Source organism: Phyllostomus hastatus, unplaced genomic scaffold (assembly GCF_019186645.2).
Source record: "Phyllostomus hastatus isolate PE091 unplaced genomic scaffold, TTU_PhHast_1.1 phas_scaffold_39, whole genome shotgun sequence".
NCBI lineage: Eukaryota > Metazoa > Chordata > Mammalia > Chiroptera > Phyllostomidae > Phyllostomus > Phyllostomus hastatus.
The window spans coordinates 35810668-35822836 of record NW_025334028.1 but is presented as its reverse complement, the minus strand read 5'-3'; the positions used below and the strand labels follow the sequence as shown (position 1 = coordinate 35822836).

The 12169-nt window shown below is 40.3% G+C and overlaps 1 pseudogene; it reads right to left on the bottom strand.

Moving 5' to 3' along the window:
- Positions 1-3201: 3201 nt before the first annotated feature.
- Positions 3202-3669, bottom strand: LOC123806759 (annotated as a pseudogene).
- Between the last annotated feature and the right edge of the window lie 8500 nt (positions 3670-12169).

The following is a 12169-nucleotide window of genomic DNA, read 5'->3' as shown; positions in this document are numbered from 1 at the left end:
TGTGAGTAATAAATCGTCAGACCTTTGACCTAGGAATACCATGTCTTCTGCCAGCAACTAAAGCTGCAATAGGCTAACATTGTATCTTGCAAGTTGGGTAAAATCGCAGACCCTTCACAGCTCTTGAAAAGAAGGAATCATCACAGAAATAGAAAAAAAGGTGACACAGAGGAGGTACTTTTTTATCCAGAGTCAGGCTGGCCACACACTACTTTTAGGATAAATGTGCCAATGCATATTTTATCTGCACTTGTTTGAAAGAGCCGAGATCCACCTTCTTTTCATGAGGACAGAGAAGCCCATGATGCTGCACACATGTTACTTATGCATTCTTGTTGCAGAGGCAGCCGATTACACAAGAGTACTTATGTAGACCAATGCTAGCATTTTCATGTTTATATTTCTTTATTACAGGTTTATGTCTATCTGTTACACATAGGATTCCAAATGATTCTTTAGAAGTCACTGAAAACTCTGTTGCCCATGATGCTTTTTAACCATGGATCTACTGAAGAATATATACAAATACAAAGGATACTAAAGCCTGGAATGGCTGCGGGATACCCTCTCTGCAGAAGGAAGCAAATAGCAGATCGAAATATATCATTACCTGCTGAGCATATTCAACCTTATCTGAGGTGTGGGAACTGGATTTTAAACCAAATATTCTATCCTGATTGTATCTATGTTGATGACATTACATCAAAACAAAGGTCACACTAAATATTAAAAGTGTAAATATAAACTTGGAATTAAAACATTTACAAAGCTAACATCAGCATGCCTGGTACAACAAACGTCGTCTCACCAAGGTCACTCGGCAAAAACGCCTGGGCTCCTAGTGATGGAACTAGTTGGCTCAGAGTAACAGAAGTAAGGAATGGCTTCTTGGAGTCCTGTGGATTCAGTCAGTTAGTTAAATGGAATTCCTGCTGGGCTTGCTTCTCTAGGAATCCACTTGATATGTGTAAGGACAAGAAAGGTCATTTTCCATAAGTAGCTTTATTGCTTTGACTTTAATCTGAAGCAAATTATCCCTCTTTAGTAAAAGTGAAGGGGTTTAATCATTCAGGGTACTTTTCAAAGTCAGAAGTATTATATTATGCCAGCATATTAAAATCACATTTGGCTCATGTCTCTTGATATATTTGGCTATAATATAGCCTTTTTTAGTTTATGTAATCACTGGATAAGACAACTACAAGCTTATCATGAGTTAAGGAAACAGAGCCAGGACCTGCGTATTGATAAGTCTGGGCTGGAGAGTAATTAGGATCTACATCGTTCACTAAGGGTTTGATGAGCGCACCCTTGGTGTCTCCAGCAATAATGAGCATCCATCAGGATAGCTTTCTATCAATGTCACGTCAAATGGGAAATAAACAGAAGCAAGGGTTGTTCAAACCCTTTCAAGTCAATTGCCTAATTTTTATGAGATCAAATGCAACAGCTCCGCTTGATCAGATAGTCTATCCCAGTGAAGTAAGTCCCCACATTTCAATGGAAACTGAGACACAGAAGGATGAACATTGTCAGAGACAAGATCCACAACCATGTTTTCTGCCTCCTAAGCAACGGGAGACTTGACAAAGGTAAGGGCAGTAATGCCTCTGGAGAAACCAGAATGTGGTATCCCGTAAGATGACAGAAGAATAACAGGTAAATGAGAAAAGGTTGGGAATTTAAACTCACATCCAGTTGCCATCTCTGGAATTGGCAGATCTCCCATCGTACCCACTGAAGATCACCCTGTGAGAAGAGGAGATGGCACAGAGTCACCAAAGACCAGCACGGCCTAACACAGGCAGCCCTCTGGTCAGTGGGCTACAAAGGAATTGGCCTCACTTAGGGAATTCTATGGACATTGCTTTAATGAAAAGCCACGTCAGCCTGGTTAAATCCTTCAGGAGTTAATGAAATGTGGGCAAGCACAGTCTGGAAATACATCTGGTTGGGATGCTGAAGACCTCTCTGTTTGGGAGTGAGGAGAGCACTGTCCTCAGGCTCCTCTCTGTAGGAGCTTAGGGCAGGTCGTCATCCCCCGGGGACTCTCAGGGGCACCTTCCAGAGAACCTGGGGGAAGGATTCAGCCAGGAGAGCTCTGGAATAACTCCAGGTGTGAATGTGTTTCAGGATTAGAGAAGCAGGAGGATTCATGTTTAAAAACTAGAATAAAGAGCCTGCTACTCAGTAATAGACCTTCATATATTTAGAGAGTAACATACAATGCAGGAAGGTTACAGGTTGGAAATAAAGAGCAAATGTCGTAATAGCCAGGTTACAGTGAGGTTAGGAACAACCCCCGTGTCTGGTGCAGGGACATTTGCCCAGGGCACAATGCGAGTTTCCTGTCTGGAAAGAGCCAGGAAGTTTGAATCTGAGACAGGGCCGTGAGGGCAGGAGTCACAGAAAATACAAACACAGGTAACGTAATGGCAAAGGGACAAGAGAAAGAGAAAGGCAGTTCCCTATAGGGAGCTTTCAAAGGTTGGGGAAATGATGGCATCACAGCCAGTAAGTCACTGGACTGATTGAGGGCAAGCCTCACTGTGCTGCTGTGCGCCTTCCTCTCATCTTGGGAGGAAGAAACGCCCCACAATCTAAGGCACTTCCTCAACCATCAGGAGCATTTTGATGGTCCAGGGCTGACAGGAAATAATCATCAGTCTCTACAGCTTCCTTGTTAACCTAGTTCTCTTGGTTCCTTTAAATTCATTTTTTAATTAAAAAAGAACAGTCTAGGTCAGATGTGAATAGCTTAATTTGTTCTAAGAATATTTCAGAAACCTATCTCTTGACTATTGCAGCCAGACCTAGCTACACCCTTCCACATTCCCCGAATCATAAACTCTGCCATCATCTGGTTATTGAAGAAGATACAGTCTCTGTACTCTGGAGAGAAGTTAATTTTCCTCTGTAAGAAGGCATAAAAGAGAAAAAGCACTTGAATTTATTCAGCATCTACTCTGCTATTTTTTCCTTTAAATGTGTGGAGTATTAAAAACTTCATCTATAAAACTGGGGGAGGAGGAGACAGCTACAAAAAGCTAAAAGCATCCATTGAATGACATATAATTTATGAACTAACACTTTGATTCAAAGATCTCAAGTCACTTTAAACTTTTTAAATAAATTATTATGCTTTATTTATTTTTTACAGTGTAAAATTTTTACATTTAGAATTAGCCAGCTGGACTCAGTTTAGGTGACCTCAATTTTGTTGGCAACATCCAAAGCATCATAGTCGGGAGCCAGTGGAACATAGGCCTTCCTCTCTCCATCAGACCTCATCAGGGTGTTGTCCTTGGCCACATCAATGTCATAGAGCTTCTTTAGGGCTTGTTTGATGTGGTGCTAGTTGACCTTGACATCCACAGTGAACACAGGGGGATTGTTGTCTTCTGTCTTCTTCGTGGCTGACTCCAAAGTCAGGGGGAACTTGATGATGGTGTAGTGGTCAAGCTTGTTTCTCCTGGGGCGCTCTTCCAAGGATCTTTGGGCTCCCTTCAGCAGTGTCTCAGGCCTTCAGAAAGTGGGTGATGTGTGGACCTTCTCATTTTTGTGGCTGTGGATGCCTCTTAGCACTGCTTTCTTTGCTTTCAAAGCCTTTGCTTTGGCCTCGGCTTTGGGAAGGGCAGGGGTTTCATTTGCTTCCGGTGTCATCTTCATGAAAAAGCTGAATAATAACATTTTAAAACAGCCATTTGAAGGTTCTGTCATAGGACAATGTTGTTAGAATGTGTATACAGATGTTCCTCAACTTAAGATGGGATCTGTCCAAATACATCTACTCTAAGTTGAAAATTTCATTAAGTTAAAAGTTCATTTAATGCACCTAATCTACCAAACATAATAGTTTAGCTTTGCCCACCTTAAGCATGCTCAGAACGCCTCCATTAGCCCACAGTTGGAAGATTATCTTGAGTTTTATCTCAATAACATTTGCCTTCTTCTTTTCACCAGAAGCAGGAGACACAGATGGCCATTTTGTAGATATTATGGGATGGGAAAACACAAAATATAGTACAGTCATACCCCTATACTTGTCAGCTTCAGAATTCACCAAACCCTGTCCTCATTGCATTTTGATGAGAAAAAAATGTTTCAGCACTTGGCACTTGCTTGGCACTCTTCACACTTGCCAGAACTTGTATGAGTCACAGTGCCACCCCCCAAGAGAAAATGCTTCATCATTTGGTACTCGTTGGTTTCAGCACTTGTGAGAAGTTCCAGAACAAATTAATGATGGTACTGAGGTACCACTGAATCCAAACAGTGCTGGCAATACACAGTACACTGTGGAGGATCAGTTGTTAACCCCTGTTATCGCATGACTGACCAAAGACTGCGGCTCTCTCGCTGTCCAGCATCACGGAAAGGGTTGTACCACAGATCACTAGCCCAGCAGAGCACCGAAATTCAAAATTCAAAGCATGGTTCCTACTAAATGTGTGTCACTTCTGCACCATCATGATGTTAAAAAATCATAAGTTGAACCTTCCTTTATAAGTTGTAATTCAGTCCACAGTCCACTAACCAAAAAACTTCAAGCCAATATGTGTTTCAGAGTTCACTTCTTGTCTCACTTTAGACAGATAATGTGTATGTTCACCATATTTTATGACATCACCAACAGAGACTGAGGCAGTATTCTGTTTTCAAAACACATTAATATTTCTATGCCTAATTATTGCATATTCAGAATAAAGGACTTAAACAATGATTAGAAATATGCTCTAAATTAGTTAGTTTTTACGTTCTGGTTAGTTTTAGCTGCCAACTTAGTTTTGACAGGAATTGTGTTTTCAGACCTGTTTTGATTCCAGGATTGCTGATACTCAGCCATAATGTAAGTTTAGAATCAGACGTTACCAGAGTTTAACACTTGCCTCCCCAGCTAATGTCTGTGCATCCTTGGGAAAATTTTTAACTGCACTTTCCTCAAAGGCAAATAGGCCTTGCTAACAAATATCTCTTCAGGGTGTTAAGGTGAGGTCTAAAAAATCGAAAACTTGCTCCTGTGTGACAGCTAATGTACAGAGCTCTGGCCAGAAGTACAACTGTTGTGTTACACACCAAAAGGAAACAAGGTAGATCCCCAAAGAACTCTGTCCTTTTGGAACTAAGAACTCTCTGAAGTGGCATTTTTGTTTTCTTGTTTGTACCCAGGTACTACATACTCTAGTTTCCTTAAATTAAGGGGACTTACATGGAAGAAAGGACATATTTGGTCAGTGAATGAAAAGCCTCCTGAGGAATTGCGAGTCTCTTAAGGAAGGAAACCCTGGCAGCCACTCAATACTGCGTCAAGAATCAGGCTTTCTGGCTCTGAATGGTCCTGCACGGCCGCAGGTATGCGGACGATGATGCTGGGCCGCTCGCTTCTTCCCCTGGGTATTTAAGAATTTACAGTTTCTGGCCTTTGAAATAGCAGATAGCAATTTAATAATAATAGTAATAAAATAAAGGTGATGATGATGACAATAATAACGCTAATCATAATAATGAAGCCAAAGACCTGCCTAATAGCAGGCAGTTGCCAACACAATGCAAATATATATCTCGAATAGTCTGTGTGATTCACTTTGCACTAGTTTTCTGAATATCCTGTTATAGTTTCTATGAATTCTTTTCCCAAAGCTGGCTATTTTTATTGCCCTACAGCCTTTGCCATAGGGAAGAAAGTGCTGATAAGGAGCTGGATCCCCCATTGGGAAGAGAGGACAGTCTCTGAGGCAAGACTTTTCATCAAAGAGAAAGTCCTGTTGCCTGTGAGATGAATTTGGGAGCTGAAGGCCTGCAGAAGCTCTCTGTAAACCTGGCTTCCTGGCTGGATTAAACACTCAGCAACACAGAACAGACCTCCAAATGTTACTGCAAGAAAAGCCTGTTTTAATCTGCTCTCCTGACTCTCAGAATGTTAAATTTAACTGCAGTTTGGAAGCTCAAAGCCTTTGATCTCCCCTCACTGTGGACTTGTCCATTAAGCAAAGCTGGGCATCTTCCAACGTAATCTTGTACATCAAGTATGCTAAGCATCCTTACTGATAAGAGAAAAGACAGGTTTTCATTTCTTGAGATCCTGTGTTTATACCAGGACATGGTGGACAGAGGTGGTTTTCCCCAAGAGTTCAGGGAAGGTGGTTAGGCTGTAAGTAGTGTCACTGAGCTATCTGTGACAGCGAGTATGCTATCTGTGACAGTGAGTATACCTATCTGTGATCAAACCCCTAACTAGCAAGTCACAGATTCTGTGTGCTGAATGCAACTCTGTAATCTTTACCACCTATCACAGCATAGCATAGCAAACAAACCACGACAGCTAAAATGCAGGCTGATCATTTATTGTGGTTTTCACATGCAGCTTCTTCAAGTACTAAGATCTTTGCTGAGATTCGCAGAACAACCTACTTTTCCTGGGGTGTAGGGAGAGTTCTGAACTAGAAATGTCAAAACAGAATTGTGGAATCCTGAAGAAAGAGTAGGAAGGAGGGGAACAGGGTCAGGGATGACTTCCTAGTATTTGATATGTCCTGTGAATGCCAATCTCACTGCTTTGCACAGCTCCAGGCAGGTTGCAATCAAGCTGAGGCTCTGTGTAGAGACAAATGGATTCTTCAAGGCCTTCTGGGTATTTGCAAGAAGATTCAGGAAAGGAGGGTTGAGACCTTGCCAGAACCTGCCCAGGGCCCTTTGTTCTTTCAGACCCTGGGTAGTTAGCGTATGTGGAAGTGCAGCAAGGCATCACATCCAGCTCTATGAGGTTATTCCCACCATGTGACTCGGTTCATACATTTGTGACCTTCCTTGAAAAAGTGTTTGTTTTGCAGCTGTGATTACGGTAATGACTCCATGTTCCTTCGTGGCCACTTTCATCTGAGGAACTTCAAGTGCCTTCTAAACAATAATTAGCCACACCACTGTGTGGCCTTGGCAATTGAATAAATGAGGCACAATCAGCTTGAACTCTCTGAACCTTAATGACTTGCACTTAGTTGTTAGTGACAAACCAAGAAGAACAGAGGATGTCACTGTCTAATCCCTTTGTAGCTAAGGACAATAGTAAATTGAAAAAAAAGTATTATTTGAATCCTATTCATTAAAATATGTTACAATGACACAGTTTAGGAATGGATGGTTTGTTGAGTTTTCTCTGTCATAAATGGGGAAAGAGATGGAGACACAAGAGGAGAGTGAAGGAAAAAAATAATTTGGAGGAAGGGAAGGATGAGTACTAAACATAAGTTGAATAAAAAGGGATACAGGAGGAAGGAAGGGAAGAAGGTAGGGGGCAAGTAGGGAGGGGGGAAGAGAAGAAGAAAGAAAGGAAGGAGAGAGAGCACCTCATTGGGTAGTTCTACCACATCCTAGCTGTTTTTACCAAGGTTATAGAGCCGCTCTCCCATCTCAGTTTCTTCATCGGTAAAATAAAAATTAAAGCAGTATCTTCATTTTAATAATGTTTGAAAGGTTAAATAATATATAATTTTTAGCCTATTGGTCGGCACACAGCAATTTTAACCATTGTTTCTATCCATATGAACAAGAATAATAAATATATTGTAAATACTAGTAGTGTCTTAAATATTATAAATAGATACTTTCCTGATGAATAATTTTAACAGTACACTCTATAGCTGCTAAAAGGAAACAGATATCCACAGATGGACTTTCAGCAGAAATACAGGCAGGTAAATAGGGAAACAATTTTGATGGAGGAAGACTTCTCTTTAGCATTTCTGAGCCCTAGGGGATGTAAAGGCAGATATAAAGTCAACCTGTGAAGCAAAATGACACTGAACCAGTTAAATATGGTATAATTAACAGCTTCAGCAGAAGGTTTTATGAGTTGAAATACATTATTGACTAAAATGTAATTCTGAGATATGGGTGAATATTGCACAACCTCTACATGCCTGGAAATTCAAAAGCAGACAATGATTCAGTGAGTGCTTTATATATACTTGTATATTACTTGATAATGATGAAATTATGTAGAGATTTAAATATTCTGAACATTGTTGCATCATATCCTTCAGTGTAAACTTTCCTAGAATAAAAAGACCTAACTATGATTTTCTTTTTCTATTATCATTTATCTTTTTTAAAAACACCCTGAAACAATGACTTAATTGGTTACAGGTTTTCTGCTTGTCCAGAAGAGGCTGAAGTGTTCCAAATTGCGCAGTTCTGGGTTGTCGCCATGAGGCATCTCTCCAAAGACATGGGGTGGGACGGTTCTTCTGCCTGGGTTCTCCTACCTCTGCTGCATCCAGCTGCCATCTTGGTTTAAGATTTAGAGCAGAAGGTGTCCTACAAGGAGAGCCAAGGAGAGACACAGCCAGTATCTCAAGACAATGGATTAATTAGAGAACATAAAGAAAGCTCAGGTGTGCTTCATGACCCTTTCATTGAATTAGGGATATCTTTTTTCCCTCCCAGTGCAGAGGATGGTTGGTTTAACCCTCCTTTTTAAACTGAAACATCATGTGATCTCCAGATTATAGCTTTCCTCAGCAGTTCACCCCCAGATGTTAACCCTTGCATTTCAGAATGCCAAGCCATCATGGGCTCACTGCTGCTCCTGTCTGAAACTGCCAATTACCCAGTGCAAAACACAAACCTACAAGTACACGTTTTTCATCAAATGCTGTCTATTAGCATTCTTCATTAAAGTCTATTTTTTCCATTTTAATAATGCTATTATGAACAATAATCAGCTATACTGAGGCTATTTACAGTGTTTGTGAAGTGTTTGAAGTCTCCTCTAATAACACATGAGCACTTAGCCAGCTGGAGTCCTGTCGACAGCAGCAATTAATGGGAATATCGCTAATAAACTACAGATCTGCCATCTCTGGCATGTGTGGGAATGGGCTGTTAGGACCTTCCCTGACATTCTATACAATGTTGCCAGTGCTTGTTTAAAACTGACATACTCTATTTATGAATGAGGGAAATCTTGAGTTTTGGGAGCTTTATGTTTATTTACTGTCAGAACAAAAACAGTCTCACATATTTTGGCTACTTAAAAAGAATGACCACATCTGCTGTATGGATAAAGGGGGTGATGAGAAAGTGGAGATCCTAGTCTCTGTTCTTTGTGTTATCATTTCTTCCATCCTTTGTAGCCAAGTAGCCACTTCCTGTCATTAAAACCCAGGAGGCTGGAGCTTGCTGAAGGAGGGTGAGGATCCAATGGAAGCCAGGGCTGCTTGGGGTTTTCAGAGCAGAGAGTCATCTTCGAATAATGAGTCACCCTTGGAAACCACATCCTGATGTTGTGTTAGAGCAGCTGTGCCAGCTTCCCAGTGCCAACGGTGCAAAGGACTAAAGACTGCTGCCATCTCCATCTTGTTTTCAGTTCATTTGGGTCTGCCATAGAAGTCGCTGAGCCATGACAGACACCTCTAAAGTCATTGTCTTATGCTCTTTTTCAGCATATTTTAAAAGATGTACTGTAATCTGCATTGTAGAGAGCCGTGGGATAGGATTTAAGGCACCTGGGCTCGAAGTCTAGCTCCACTTTCTGACCTGGGCAAGCCTCACTCTTCTGAGCTGGAGAATGGAAATGGTCTCATCTTCCTGGTCAGCCTTACAAGATAGCTGTGACGGGCAAATGCAGAAATGTGCATTCAAAATGTACATTGATGTATATTCAAAATGTGTATTGAAAAAATCATGAACCATTAAGCAGATGTGAAATCTTGTTTATGTTCTTTCTTCTGAAGGAGGATGGAATAGACCACCTCAAAAAATATGCTACTTGGGCATAAGGATTATTTTAAGCTACTTAACAAAACATTGGGTGCAAGGAGGGTGCTCAGCTCTTGCTCTTCTTCTCCCTGAAAGCAAAAGATAAGACCCTGCTGTGGAAGATGTCCCATCTTAACCAGGAGGAAAGTTGAATTCTTATCACCAAGGAGGAGGAAATAGAAAATTCTGTGCAGATGGACATTGTTAAAATTATTTTTATCTTCAGTATACCCATATATTCTAGTTACTTTTCCACAATTACATCCCTTTGTTTAGTCTAGTACAAAAGCATTTAGATTCTGCCACTTCTTTAAGTCTTCATGTCTTTATGAGGGCTTCCGTGTCACAAAAAAATGGATATTAAATGGACCTGTATGCTTTTCCCTGTTAATATCTTGCACCAATGCAATTCTCAGGTCCAGATGAAAACCATATAAAGGTGGAGGTTAAATTTTGCCTCCCCATACACTTCTACCCCTTCCTTTCAGAAGTCTCAAAATTTCCATTAAACCAGCCTACATCCTTTCTCTTCATAGATCCAGGTCCACCTCCCCTTCACTCCTATCCCACTCCTACACAGAAATTGTTGAAGTTAAAATGGAAACAGACACCTAGGGGTGATACTGGCACAGCCAAATCCCCAAAGCCCCCTTAGGGCACTGTTGACTCAGGCAGTTCACCACTGGGGCTGTTCTTTTGCCATGCAGGATCAGATGCCTAACCTAACTGAAGGCATCTTTCTTTCAGGGCAGACTCATGTCAATCAAACTCTTAGGGGTTGAGGTGGATACTGGCTTACTGCCATAAATGTCATATATGGCACAAGACATCAGGTCCACCTCAGCTGTTGTACAATAATGTACATGATGGTCAACAGGTGGTTTGGGGGACAGAATCTGAGAAATATGGGGCAGTTGCCATTTATACTGTAAGTGGCCTTCTCAAATGAGCCAGTAGAGACATGAGTTCCATGGGAAACCATGCCCACTCCCCAGTGGTCACAGCCAGCCTGTGATGATCTCCTCTGAAGAGTCTGCTGAGCTATAGTTCCAACGAGCAGAGACCTCACACTATAAAATCAGAAGGCCACCCTCTTGGCCTATTGTTTTTTCAAGGAGACAGGCTAAGGGGGAAGGAGAGGAGGAAGGGAGGGACCCACTCCTTCTTCCAACCAAATGCCACCATGTATACTTACTGACTTACAGTCTTGTTGCTTTATGAGGAAAGTATTGATTGACTCATTACTGCCTAGAAACCTACCTTCCTTTTTCCAGATTTATGTCATCACCCAGCTTCAATGAATGTGATACTTGGTAAAATGGACAATAACATGGCTGTGAATGTTGAATGTCACCATGTCCCTAACTTTCTTATCGATCTCTGAAAACTACAGTCTGAGTGGGACTTTCTGGGCAATTCTCCTATTAACAAACCTTTATTTCTCTTGAGAAGAGCTTTAGAATGACCTGTATTAAATAGTAGCCTGGGTTCAATTTTAATTAGGCTGTAAATGCTAAATATTTGCTACTAGACTTCGGGTGAATAATTAATTAATACATGGTTGCTATATACTGACAATTTATGACTTAACTAATAGATCAGACCAAATAAAGTCTTAATAAAGCAATTTTTAACTTAATTATTGAGAATTTAAGGTAGCAACAAAACTGTTGTTTAAAAATAAGTAAGTGTGATCTTTCTTTAAAAATTTATTCCTGTTTTAATGACTTATTTGAAGAAAATATCTTTTCTGTGCATGGATTCTTTCACTTAGCATAATGATTTCAAGGTTCAACCAAGTCAGAACCTGTATATGAGTAGTTTGTTTTTATTGCTGAATAATGTTCCATCACATACATTTTATTTATCCAATTTACTAGTCGATGCAGATTTGAATTGTTTCCACTTTGGGGCTATTGTGAAGAAAGCCACAGTGAACATTCCCATGAAAGTCATGGTGTGAAGATATATTTCTGTTTCTCTTGGATAGATTCCTAGGGCTAGAATTGATGGATCTCATGATAAATTTATGTTTAAATTTTTAAGAAAATTCCAAACTGTTTTCCAAAGTATAAGTACAATTTATATTCCCATCCATAATGTATGAGAGGTTTAAGTTTCTCCACATCCTCCCCCCAAAATTTGTTATTGTCTGCCTTTTTGGTTGTAGTCATTCTAGAGGGTGTGCAGTGGTTATCCATTGTGGTATTAAAGCTCATTTCCCTAATGATTAATGATGACAGACATTTTGATATGTGCTTTTTAGCCATGTTGTATCTTGTTTGGTGAAATACATATTCAGTTATATTTATATGGTATTAGATAGGCATTACATTAATAGCATCTCATATTCTAGATATTAAAAATGCATTGGATTATATCTGAGTTAACATTTACTATGTGCAATGTGCTG